The following is a 13,369-nucleotide window of genomic DNA, read 5'->3' as shown; positions in this document are numbered from 1 at the left end:
TCCTGCATCATCCACACATATGCCAAGACCGGTACCCGTCCCTCTCCCACATATGATTCCAAGAGTACCTCCACCGGCCGTGCCTCCTCACATAGGTGACTTGGCAGCGTTTGCTCAAACCATAGGTCGATCTATCGCGGAAAATATGCGTCATGCATCTGATAGAGAGCCTAGAAGTAAGGCAATACAAATTGCCAAACTCACGCAACAATTCAATGGGGACGAAGATGCTAGAAAACACATTGAAGTGTTTGAACAAGTATGTGATTCCTTAGGGGAACGCAACGAACTACATAAGTGCAATGCCTTAAGCTTGACATTAAGTGGGAAGGCTGGAGATTGGTATAGAACCCTAAGGGTGGACGAGAAAACAATCTACCCTACCCTTCGAAGGTTGTTTCTAAAGGAGTACATACGAGAAGGTGTGCTTTGGGGTGTAGCATCTCAGCTACAGAAGGCCGAACGTAAGGAAGGAGAGTCAGTAAGGGACTTCATTAGTCGTCTAAAGCACTTAAACTCTCGCTGCCCTGTAAATGAGCGCTTCAACAATAACCAACTGCTTGATCGATTCATTCGAGGGTTGAGGAATAAAGGAATCTATAATGGACTAGTGATTAGAGGTATCACAACCTGGGAAGATGTCACTGCCAATGCAATCCAATTAAGGACAACTTGATGATAGCAGGCATGAGGGTCTCTACTGACACGAGATCCACTAGCTCACAAGCCATTGAGTATGAACCCATGACTGCAAAGCCCATTGCCAATGAGCCAAAGTTATTTGAGACATTCTTGACAGAACTCACCAAGGCAATCCAAGAGTCTCTTAAGGATAATCGACCCCCTCAAAATAGTCACATGTATCCAAGAAGGGAGCAACAATGGTGTTCCATTTGCTTAGGTCCACATAGCACTAGTGAGTGCCCTACGTTTAGAGTAAAATTTAATGGAACTTGCAACACATGTGGTAGGTATGGTCACCAAGCTAAGGATTGTTTAATGATCAAACGTATGATGGAAAATAGACCACCTGTAGCCTGGACGGATGCGCCTCGAGCTCCTGTATTGATGCCTGCTCCACCTGTTGAGCAACTACCGCAACACATGGTCCCTAGATCTCAAAATGTTGTACAAGCTACACCGCTACCACCTCCTGTGCTAGGACCGCAGCCCCCGCATCCAAGAGTCGCCCCTATGAACCAAGTGGGTTGCAAGCCATCTAATGCTTATGCAGATGGCTGTGAGGAGGAAATAGACACTAGTATTGCCTACGGACTTGATACATTGGAAGAGTGTCCTATATACTACATGGAAGATTGTTGGGGGCAAGTCAAGCCGGTTTATCAAGCTGCTGCTCTCGCATCCAGAGGTCAAAATATCAACACCCAGGCTAGGAGGCCACCTCTTCAATGCTACGAGTGTGGTGGACTACATCGGGCAGCGGAGTGCCCTATTAGGCTGCAAAAGAATGCTGCACAGATGCAAATGAATCAAGGGAGCACGTCTGCAATGCCAATACTCACATGTAATCGTTGTGGCATAGATCACTTGATTGCCCAATGCCCCTATAACCCAAATGCGCCTAAAATCACACCCCTAAATTTGGTCGAAATTGCTAGTGTGACATTGCCAATACCACCCGTCGCACCCGCTTATGCGATGACACGGTCCATGCTTCAAGGGCCAGGCCATATCCTCGAAGAGAGAGATACCGCGTCAGTTATCCAAGCAAAGAAAAAGAAGACACGAAGGAAGAGGTCGCAGAATACGGGAAATTCAAAGCCAAGTTCCAAAACAAACATAGGAACAGGAGATGACCCCGTGTATATGAATGACCTCGAGGATGATTCAGATTCAATCGAGACAATGGAGACTAGAACCAATACCACAAAGGGAAAGACCGACAAAGAAAACCGTAACATGGAACCAAATGAAAACCGAATAAGAGAAAACCATAAAGAGCCTCTGAAAACACCACAAGTGTTTCCAAATCCAATCCAAGACCCCCAAGATAAACCGCAGGGGCAAAAAGGGAAGAATCGTAAAAAGAAGATTGGGACGTACCCAAACCCAGTAGACGAGATTGAGCAGGTGAAACATCTAAGAGGTTTAGTGGAGGAGACTCAAGGGGAACTAGAACCAGAACCCATGCATGTCAAAATTCATGACACAGTGTTTCCCACGCAAGTTCATCCACCCCACATGAACCATAGACCGTTAGCCATATCTAGTATCATCCAAGAAGGGAGTGAGGACGGGACATCAGAAAGTGAGCATACACCTTTCTTGTTGGAAAGGATGTTTAACGAAGGAATACCCGATCCCATTGAGGAATATGAGATTCCATCCTCACCAGTTCCTAGTCAAGGACCTACACCCTGCAAAATGCCAATGAATGTTGCCAAACTAGTGGACTTCATGTCTTCTGAGGTCCGAACCACGATCATAGCAAAGCTGTATGGAGATCCTGAGTTATTCCTTGCACTTTGAGCATTCCTTAATGGAGAGCTACGAACGGGATTACCGCAGTTTGCGCAACCAAATAGGCCTGACTCGATTATGATTGATGAGGAAAATCATGTGCAATCACTTGACTTAGATGGACACGAGTCTGTGATCGAGGTACCCATTAACGAATTAGGGCAGTATTTTGAAGGCGACGAGTCTAATGCGACCCTACCCATCACTACCAAGGGATTAACTATAAAGGGAATTCTTGATGCTGGTGCGGGAGTTAGCATCGTCACAAAAGATTGTTGGGAATCCATGGGAAAACCCTGCCTCAGTGTTACTAACATTGTGGTAAAGATGGCAAATGGTACCATAGCCAAACCTATGAGGATGCTCAAGGATCTTAAGATCAAAGTTCTAGGACACAAGGTACGACATACGTTCATTGTAATGGATTTTTCTAAACACCCTATGTCATATGAAATGATTTTAGGACGACCATTCATGAGGGAAGCACAAATGGTTCATGATTGGTCTAAAAATCATGTCTATTTGCAATTCCAAGACTCTGTCCTTAGAGTGGATTTGGTGACTGGTAAGGTACACCCCTTAGGGAGTAAAACCATTATTGATCATCGCTCTGACACCACAGTTCACTCGGCCCCACTACAATATTGTTACACCTGTAAGAAGGATACAGACATTGGCCAAGATTCTCCTTACATGGATGTGTTACCGGGTATGACGGAATCAGTCAACGTAGACTGGGTACACCTAGCTGCAACCATAGATACCTGGGGAAATAGAGGAACCACTTGGGTCACACCAGAGGGGGAAGAGGTACCACAAATTGCACCTCTGAACATGATAAGTGCCATACATGCATCTTCTAAGGGCAAGGCAATTGTGGACCAATCTGACAGTGACACCGATAGCTCAATAGAAGACTTTAACCAACACGACTCAGACAACTGACTTCCAGAGTGAAACGGATTCTGAATCTCATGAATTAAAGAGTGGAGCAAGTTCAGAGTCAAAACATTCGGAAGGACCGAGCACATCAACCCATGATAGCTCCTCCGAGAGTGAAGAGGACACCAACGAGGACTCCTTTAGTGAGCCAGATCTAAATGCAAATCAAAAGCAGGTCTCAAATAAGAAAAAGAAAAACCTTAAGAGGCGTCGATATCGAGCCAATGTACGTGCTAGGATAAAAAAGAAGAGATCCTCAGCAGAATGGCTCAGTTATATAGGAGCATGTGATGCTCATCGAAAATTGGTAGACAATTGGGGTGAATATCTCCAAAATGTTATGTGGTGTAGACCACGACCCCATGACATAGCCCAATTAGAGATCATAGACAAGCCAAAGTTGAGCCGCACTGCAAGGAGGCGTCAAAACCAAGAGTTAGCTCGACAACACAAGAAAGCAGAAATGGAAGCACAAACCAAAGCACAACCAGAATCCACAGACTTGCATCCTGCACCAGAACATTTCAAATCTTACACCACAGGGGAAGCAAAGGTTGTGTACACAAAAGCCCAAAGAATACCTATCGATGGGAATAATGGAATCTATGATGGTCCGGCAATAGTTAAAGAAATAGAATTAGCCGACCCCGGTGAAGAATCAAAACCTGTTTTTATTGCCCAAGACCTCACAGAAGTTGAAGAGGCGGTCCTCAAAGAGCTTCTCAAGGAATTCAAGGACATATTCGCTTGGACATACCATGATATGAAAGGTGTTCCACCTTCTGTGGTCCAACATACAATCCCTATGATTAGCAGTGCGAAGCCCGTACAACAAAGACCCTACCCGATGAATCCTAAGTACGCAAAGATCATTCAAGAAGAACTAGAAAAGCTTATCAAATGTGGGTTCATATATCCTATTGAACACTCTGAATGGGTGTCTCCAATAGTTATCGTGCCAAAAAAGAATGGGAAACTCAGGGTGTGCGTGGACCTCAAAAAAGTTAATGCAGCTACTAGAAGAGACCATTACCCCCTACCATATTCCGAACATGTACTCGAAAGAGCTGCAGGCAAGGAAGCTTATAGCTTTCTAGATGGGTACTCAGGATACAACCAAATCACGATAGCGCTAGAGGACCAAGCTAAAACTGCCTTCATCACGGAATTTGGCGTGTTTGCATTTCGTGTGATGGCTTTTGGCTTAACAAATGCCCCTGCTACATTCCAACGATTAATAAACACTACTTTTAAAGAATATTTGAGAGAGTTTTGTGAAGCTTTCTTAGACGACCTTTGTGTTTACTCTTCTTGGAAAGAACATCTATCATGTTTGCGGAAGGTGTTTGAAAAGTGTAGGTTATATCGTATCTCATTGAACCCGTTCAAATGCCAATTTTGGGTCAAGCATGGAGTTATTTTAGGGCATATAGTATCCAAGAATGGTATCTCAACCGATGAGAGCAAAATTAAAGTGATTCTAGAGTTACCACCACCAACCAATTACAAGGGTGTTCAAAGGTTCATGGGACACGTGGGTTATCATCGACGGTTTATTTTATTTTTCGCTGAGATAGCACGTCCTTTGTACAAGCTTCTCATTGAATTTAAATGGACTGAAGAGTGTGACCAGGCCTATGAACAATTGAAGAAAACACTAGCAAGTGCTCCGATTTTAAGGACACCTAACTGGGATGTCATTTTCCATGTGCATATTGATGCATCAAACTTTGCTATTGGGTGTGTTCTCACTCAACCAGGAGAACATAAATTGGACTATCCCATTAGCTTTGCAAGCCGTCAATTGAACGATGCTGAAAGGAACTACACCACTACAGAGCGAGAAGGTTTGGCAATGGTTTATGCAGTAAAGAAATTTCTCTACTACCTTCTGGCAAACAAGTTTGTATTTTATGTGGATCATCAAGCGTTGTTGTATCTGGTAAACAAGCCATGCTCCACAGGAAGAATCACACGATGGTTGTTAATTCTTCTGGAGTTTGATTTCACGATTGTAGTGAGACCCGGTAAAAGGCACGTCATGGCTGATCATTTGTCTCGCATACCCAATGGTGAAGCCCCTACAGGAGTTGATGATGAATTACCCGATACTTTCCTATTAAGAGTTGAGACTATGCCTGAATGGAGTGAGAACATTGTTAACTTTTTAGTTAATGGTTTTCCACCAAAGGAACTTCGTAAGGATATCGCTCGAAGGCTAGTAAAAGAATGTGAACCCTATTGTTTGATTGCCGGAACTCTGTATAGATTAGGCAAGGACGATATTCTTAGGCGTTGTGCCCGCGAGGATGAATATTTGTATATCTTGCAAGAAGCACATATGGGCATAGCAGGAGGACATTTTTCAGGAGACCTGACTGCTAGAAAGGTGTTGCAATCAGGCTATTGGTGGCCAACTTTATTTAAGGATGCATCACTTTTTACAAAAGGGTGTGATGAGTGCCAATGTTACAAGACCACACAGCGCAAAGACAGAATGCCCTTACATCCTATTAAAGTAACCCAACCATTTGAAAAATGGGGCTTAGACTTTGTAGGTCCAATTAGTCCCGCAGCTCGCAACACTCAATCTCGATATATTCTAGTTGCTACGGACTATGTAACAAAGTGGGCTGAAGCTAAGGCTTCACAAAAAGCTGACGCGAGGACAACAGCTAAGTTTCTTTTTGAGAACATTATCACAAGATTTGGTTGCCCTTTTGAAATTGTTAGTGATAATGGTACCCATTTTATAAATGAGGTAATAAGAGAGCTTACCACGACCTTTATGATATCCCACCATAAGTCTACACCTTATTACCCGCAAGCTAATGGACAAGCCGAGAGCACCAACAAGACTCTAATCTCTATTTTAACCAAGACGGTAGAAGCTCATTGCACTGATTGGGATTTGAAGTTGACATCTGCTCTATGGGCTTGTCGTACTGCTTATAAAGTGGCTATTAATTGTACACCATTCAAAATGGTATACGGCCAAGAAGCGGTTATGCCTTGGGAGTTTGTCATTCCTAGTCTTAGGGTAGCTTCGCAAGAAGGATGGAATGGTAACCCCTTAACCGAGCGTTTGTATATCTTAGAAAAACTAGACGAAGAGAGACAGTTGGCTGTGCAAAATGCTCTTGTGGAGAAGAATAGGAGAAAGAAGTGGTTTGATCGCCATGTGAAGGACAAGGACATCAAAGTTGGTGATAAAGTCCTTATGTATGGAGTACGTAAAGAGAAGAAAAAGTTGAAATATGATGGTAAAGGACCATATAGAGTATGTGAAATTACCCCACAAGGTACCCTTCGTGTGGAAACTCTTGATGGAGTTGAAACCATTGGATTCCTCAATGTGAGTAAATTCAAAAGATATTATGATCCTTTAAGCCAAGAAGAACTACGGGCCATTCATCAAAAGAAGGCCGCCAAAGCACAAACTGAGTTAAACAAGATACAAGCTCAAGCTGAGGGTAAGGAGCGACAACAACGTATAAGACAAAAACGAGAGGCTAACCTTGGAGTCACAAATGCATTCCACGTGGAAATCGAAGAGGATGGGTTGGACTCTGACACACCTCTACGATACCCTATTGAGTTAAATAGTGCCTATGGAAAAGTGCTATATAACGCCTTATTGGACACGGGTGCTAAATATAATCTGCTATCCTATGGGGTGTGGTGTCAGTTAGGGAAGCCACCTCTATCTGAGAGTATTATCCAAGTCAAGGGTGTCAACAAGAAAAAAACTACGGTTTTTGGAATCTGGCACACTTCTGTCAGTTATGACAATGGAATTGTAGCTCAAGACTTTTTGGTCATGCCTACTGGAACTATGGAGGGTAATATAAACCTAGGCCGCACGTGGATGATAGCCACCAAATGCACTATTGATTGGGGGACTGGGGGTGTTACAACGCAAAAACCAACTCTTAGCCCTACCACTCAAGCCATAGTCCCTGAGATATTGCCTAAGGAAATAAAACCCAAGACATTGCATGTCCAGGAGGTTGAACCATACGTCCCCATAGCCCAACTCTCTAGAGCTTCAACTGATGTAGTTGAAAGAAAGCTTGAGACACACAAGAACCATCCTAATATAACAGAGAAAACATACAAGTGGGTCCCTAAAGCCTCTGTAGTGAGCATGGTTGATGCAAAAAAACGAAAACCTCGTAAGAACCGTCCCACTCACTCCAAGAAATGTAAAGAAACGTTGCGTTGGATTCCTAAACGACTATTGGAAGCCCAAGGATACTATGAAGGAAATGATCAAATCTGGGTGCCCAAACGTAAAGTGTACTCTTACCTGTCACCTGGCCCATGTAAACCCAATCCTGTGGCTCCAAAACAAATTGAAAATCGCGGAAAGGAAAAAATCATGGAATATTACACACCCGCTCTAGAGCTATTTTGGGTACCAAAGAAAGAACGATTTGTTCCACCTAGCTCAGGAACAGGGAAATCAAATGAAGCTTCTTGCTCTTCATGTAGTTCCTATACGCAAATAGAAGCTTCGACACAACCTCCACCTACCACTGTACATATCCATACAAGCACGAAAGAGTTTGCACCTCCCGGGGTAAGTTCACCACCTACAACAACGTTGCAAATAAAATCATGGGAGAGTACCTTACCACCCTTGCAACTAGATGAAACGCATAGGGCGGTCGAAAACTATTGGTTAAAACCTTCACCCATAACAACTTGGAACAATTGGTTTCAAAAGGTGACGACCTCATTCCAAAAGGTATGATCTACCCAAGGAAGGGGGGAGTGTTTGCTAACATCAATCATTCACTCGCTCCCCTCTCAACCTTCCTCCCTGACCTCTCAATTCCAATCTTAGGGAATGTATATATATAGCCTTATACTCACACAAAACAAAAATAGTAAAGAGCAAGAGCGACTAGCAACGAGAGAGAACCCTATCAGATCTTACATATAAGTCCAAATTCACCGTATCAATTCAAGCAACACACAAAAACAACTCTTATGTTTTAAAGGCCTAACCAAATCTATCTGTCTTGTCAGAAATGGCTACTTCACCAGAGGCATGCACTTCTATTTTTGATGAAAGGTACCCTTTGTCTTTTCCTCAAGTGTTCTACGTATGCTACCCTATACTTTCTTGCGAATGGGATTTGATAGAGAGCCTTGCATGTGAGAGAAATTTTGAGGAGTTAGAATGGCTGATACGTCTATGGCTAACTAGTGATCCCTACCCAGTAGCGAATGTGTCTCCAATGGCACATGCTTATTCTTTTGCACAAGATGAGTATCCACGCATCGTGAGGTTCTTGATTAGCATGCTTGCACAAGAGGATGATGAAGAGGAACTAATAGAGACCGAGGAAGACTATGGCCTCACGGACAACGATTTTATTTATCTAGATGATGAGGATAGAGGCCTAGCCTTAGGGTGGCCACCCGGTTTATATAATATCCTCTTTCCTTGATTCTAAAAGGGGTGACAGATAGGTAGGTCAGGGGTCTAGATTGTGTTTTGAGTTTGTTTTTTAGGAGTTTTAATTTTTCACACTGACATGCCTCCTAGAGGTATAGTGCCTGTTTTTGGATGTGTTAGGTAGGACTTATATGGATCTCCATCCACATGGCTGAGGACATCTGCTTCAACGAAATGAGCCACTCCATACCTCCAGGTGTACTACTTTCCATGATTCATGTTGGTGGATATGTGTAATTGCTAATAATGATTTTTCATTCTTTGTTTGAGTGCAATAGTTATGATTGTTATCTGCCATTATAGACGTATAAATTTGTCTTTGCTTAAGTTGATTGAACTCCAGTTTAATCTTATGGATGAGCCTGGAGATTAGAAGACCGTGACTTTAGGTTAACTCATTTACTTGACCACTAGACCGTGACTTTAGGTTAACTCATTTACTTGACCACTAGGCCTAGCTAATAAAATTATCCGAGTATTTGAGACCTTAGGAATGTTTTAGGCAGAGAAAGGCTTGCTCACTTAAACAACAAAAAACACTAGTGCGAATACCAAGGAAATGGAAGCAAAAAAGAAAAAAACAACATAAGTGCCACAAATGAAAAATCTTACGCTGGAAGAGAAATCCTGGCTAAAATTGGTACTTCACTCACATGTATTGTCTATGGTACTAGAGCCCTAGAGGTTCCCAGTGTGGGCGCTTTTCCTTGAGAAGCAAAAAACCCCGGACATACAAAATAAGCACACACGCCACATGATTGTGACCCAAAGTAAAAAAGTATGAAAAAAAAAGAAAAAAAAAGAAAAAGAAAAATTAAAAGACTTCCATTGAGCTTACAGTTAACATTTCAAGCTTTTGTTTGCAGTTGTGAGAGCGAGTTGGCTAATCAAAGCTGAAAAGCATAATTAGGGAATCTTGCATTTATATAATCTTCTTAGCTTAGCTAGTACTAGAGTAGTTGTTTTAACCTTAGTCATAGCTAACTAATTGATAGACTCACCCATAAGCTCAAAACTCTTGATTAATTAATTTACTCAAAGTTCAATTTATTTGTCCTTAATGGCAGTCTAACATTTCATAAATCTTGCATTTACTCATTTCCACATGTACTTTACATTCCCCTCATGATTTATGGCAATATAATTCCGCTTGCTACAACAGTGACTTTGCCTTGCAGATTCAAATCTAGATGCTCTACAACATGGACATACCAAGCTTCAACTCAATAGCTTCCGAGGACGGAATCTACATCAGGAAGGGGGGAAATGTTAACCCTCATGGCTCACGGACACCCTATCGCCTACGACGGACACCGTAACCGTATTATTTATTTAAGTAGAGTCAGGCACCGGGCTTGTCGGTCCAATAGGGAAAGGTAGAGTGATCGCCGATGAGAGGCGCACTCTAACACGAACATGCTAGGGTTAGTTGGCTAAGCATGGGCGCCCAAGTGTGAATGGGGTGAGCTCACATAAAAGCCAATTAAACCTAAAATTGAGTCATTCTCTCATTGTGCAATAGAAGCTGCTCTTGCTCCATCTCCACCTTCTCCTTCACCATCTCCTTGTGTGTGTGCGTGAGAGAGAGAGAGAGAGAGAGAGTGAGAGTGTGTGTGCGATCGAGCGTTGCGGCGGCACGACGGCGGCGAGGCGGTTGAGCGCGGCGTAGCGGCGTCTCCCTCTTCTTCGCGGCGAGGAATCCACCACGAAGGCGAGCGTAGAGCGGTGAGTGACACACCCTTTGCTCTCTTGAGCTTGCTAGTTTAGGCTTGTTGTGTGCTTGGAGCCATTTGTGGCTCGCACACGGTGTATTGGCAAGTCCCTTGCTTCGACAGTGCGGCAAGGAGCGCACAGGCAGTTTAAAGCTAGAGGTGCATTGCAGATTTGAGACAGATAGGGCAGGTGATGCCAGGTGGTCAGATCCAGGTTGCAGTGCATGGATGTGTATAGCTCACCATGCGGAGCATGTTGGTCTTTTCAGATCATCATTTGAAGCCTTGGATGTCAAGATATTGTTAGATGAAGTTTCATCAGGGGTCGAATCCATGCCAGATTCGTTGCCTCGATTGATGTCCCATCTGAAAGTTTTTGATGTTTGATCATGTTCAAGAATGTGGTATGTGATGAATGGAGCTAGCAAGTAGTGCTTTCTCGTTAATCAAGGCTCGAGTCAGGAAGATATAGCAAGTTGAAGGGTGTGCCACTTGTCGACAATGTGGTATCGAATGATTTTTGCTATTTTGGAACGCATCGTTTGAGGTTTCCTGACCATGGGAGTGCATAGCAAAGCGGTGGGGTTGGAGTTCGACGTCGGGGGTTTACATGAGATTTTACAGATCAACAACTGGGTCACCATGCAATGAATGGTAGGGCATCCATGATATGGGGCCAAAAATGGGTTTTTTGAATGATTGAGGAGTTTTTGTTGCTTTGAAGGCTTTCGGAGGCCAGTCGATGGGCTACAACCACGTGGCATCGCCGCATAACCCCACACACATGGCCAAGAGCAAGAAGTTCAGGGTATATTGCCTACAATGGGCACCCCTTTTGATAACAAAGCATGGAGAGAAAAGAGCTAGGGGCTCTTGTGAGCTATGGAGGGCTCGAGTGAGTGTTGCATCTGTGGCTGCTTGGGCGTTGGCTGTGGATTACAAAGGCTTACTGGCGCAATGCGTGGGCGCGTCCGTGTTTTGGGCGGCGCTTAGTGTTGACATGGCACCACTTTTTGAGGATAGAGGGTGGGAGCACCGACTGCACTGTTGCTACCGCACTAAAGAGGGTGATCACATATGGATACTTGGGGGCCAAGCAAATCCTCGGTTAGGGGATGAATCGTGTGCTGTGAGCATCAAGCAATGCTGAGAATAGCAGCCAAGGGTGGCCCCACATGCATACAAGGAGCCGAAAATAGCAAGAGGTCGATGAAATTGGAGGGTCTACATGCCCATATAGGGACCCTCATTTTGCCTTATGGGAGGGGCTTCATTTGGGGAAGACAAAAGAGCTCTCAGCCAAGCTCAGAGAGGAGCTTCTGGATTACTTTGGAGCGAACGAGGGCGTGATCAAGTCGAGGTTTCTTGCCGCTCTCAACGAGAAGAGTTGCACAAAGGCAAAGCAGGAGATTGCCCATGTTTTTTGGCGTGGGTCATGGTCATGCCGACGAAGCCAGTTGTAGCAGGTTTTCGTGGTGTTTGTAGAAGGATCTTTTGTCGCAATTGAAGCAAACCATAGCCAAATTCTTTCCGTTTCTTTCTCTTTCCCCCTTCTTGTCTTTGCTCTGTTCCAACCATTTGGTGCCAGTGTGTAAGATGCGTGTGCCTCCCTAGGACTCTATGTGTGGGAGAGAGGAAGAGAGAGCGGTGGGCATTGTGTGAAGGATATAAACCGGAAAAATTGGGGTGGTATGCTATCAATTTTTGGTGCAAAGCGTGTGTGCATTGGTATGCATACAAACAATGATCTGTACACGGATTGTGCAAGTTTTGAAGGTGAATCTAGTGGATTGGGGTGCAACAATGTAATTTGCATCTATACGCCCGTATATCAAAAATTGTATACGTATATTTCGGTTATATATGTTGTATACCCGTATTATACGCGTATTTTTTAATAAACTTTATTTCGATCGAACTATATTTTGATCGAAATATAGTTCGATCAAAATACTGTTTGCCTTATAAAAAAAGGCGCCGCGACATTTTGAACGATCTGTCGCGCTGGATAGAGAATTGCTAGAGAGAGGGAGAGAGAGTGCAGTGACAAAGAGAGCAGAGTAAAGCAGAGGCGAGACGAGGCGAGACGAGTAGAGCATGTAATTTTTCTTCTAATTTTTATATTTTTTTTCTTTGTGAATTCTACGTGCTAACGTTGTTGTTGTGGAGCTTTGCTCTCACCTCACTGTTAGTTTGCATCTTGTTTTTGCTAATGCTATTGTTGTGGAGCTTTGCTCACACCTCAATGTTAGCCTGCAAGTTTAGACACTTGTCCTTGACTGTGTTGATGCTCATGACACACTGCAAAGGGGGTTAGACTTTAGACGCTTTGTCCTTGACTGTTGCTGACCTTCGTGTTGCCCTGCAAGGAGTAGCTTAGGTTGTACAATTAGAATTTTCATCCCTGGTTGTTGCTGAGCACCGAGTTGCATTGCAGGGAGGAGTTAGCTATCTTACATCTTTTCTTCCTAGTTGTTACTGACCATTGTGTCGCACTGCTGGAAGATCGGATTTTAAAAAATAGATTCTTTGTCTTTGTCTGTTGCTGACCATCGTGTCGCACTGCAAAGAGAAGTTTAGGGTTGCCAAATCCTTTGTTCTTGATTGTTGTTGACCATTGCGTCGCACCGCAAGAAGATTGGATTTAATAGATTCTTCGTCTCTGTTTGTTGCTGACCACCGTGTCACATTGTAGAGAGGGATTTAGGGTTGTCAAATCCTTCATTCTTGACTGTTGCTGATGATCGTGTCGCACCATAAGAAGATT

Source organism: Adiantum capillus-veneris, chromosome 11 (genome assembly GCF_014529385.1).
Source record: "Adiantum capillus-veneris isolate H3 chromosome 11, ASM1452938v2, whole genome shotgun sequence".
In the NCBI taxonomy this organism is placed as follows: Eukaryota; Viridiplantae; Streptophyta; class Polypodiopsida; order Polypodiales; family Pteridaceae; genus Adiantum; species Adiantum capillus-veneris.
Note: the sequence above shows the minus strand (reverse complement) of the source record.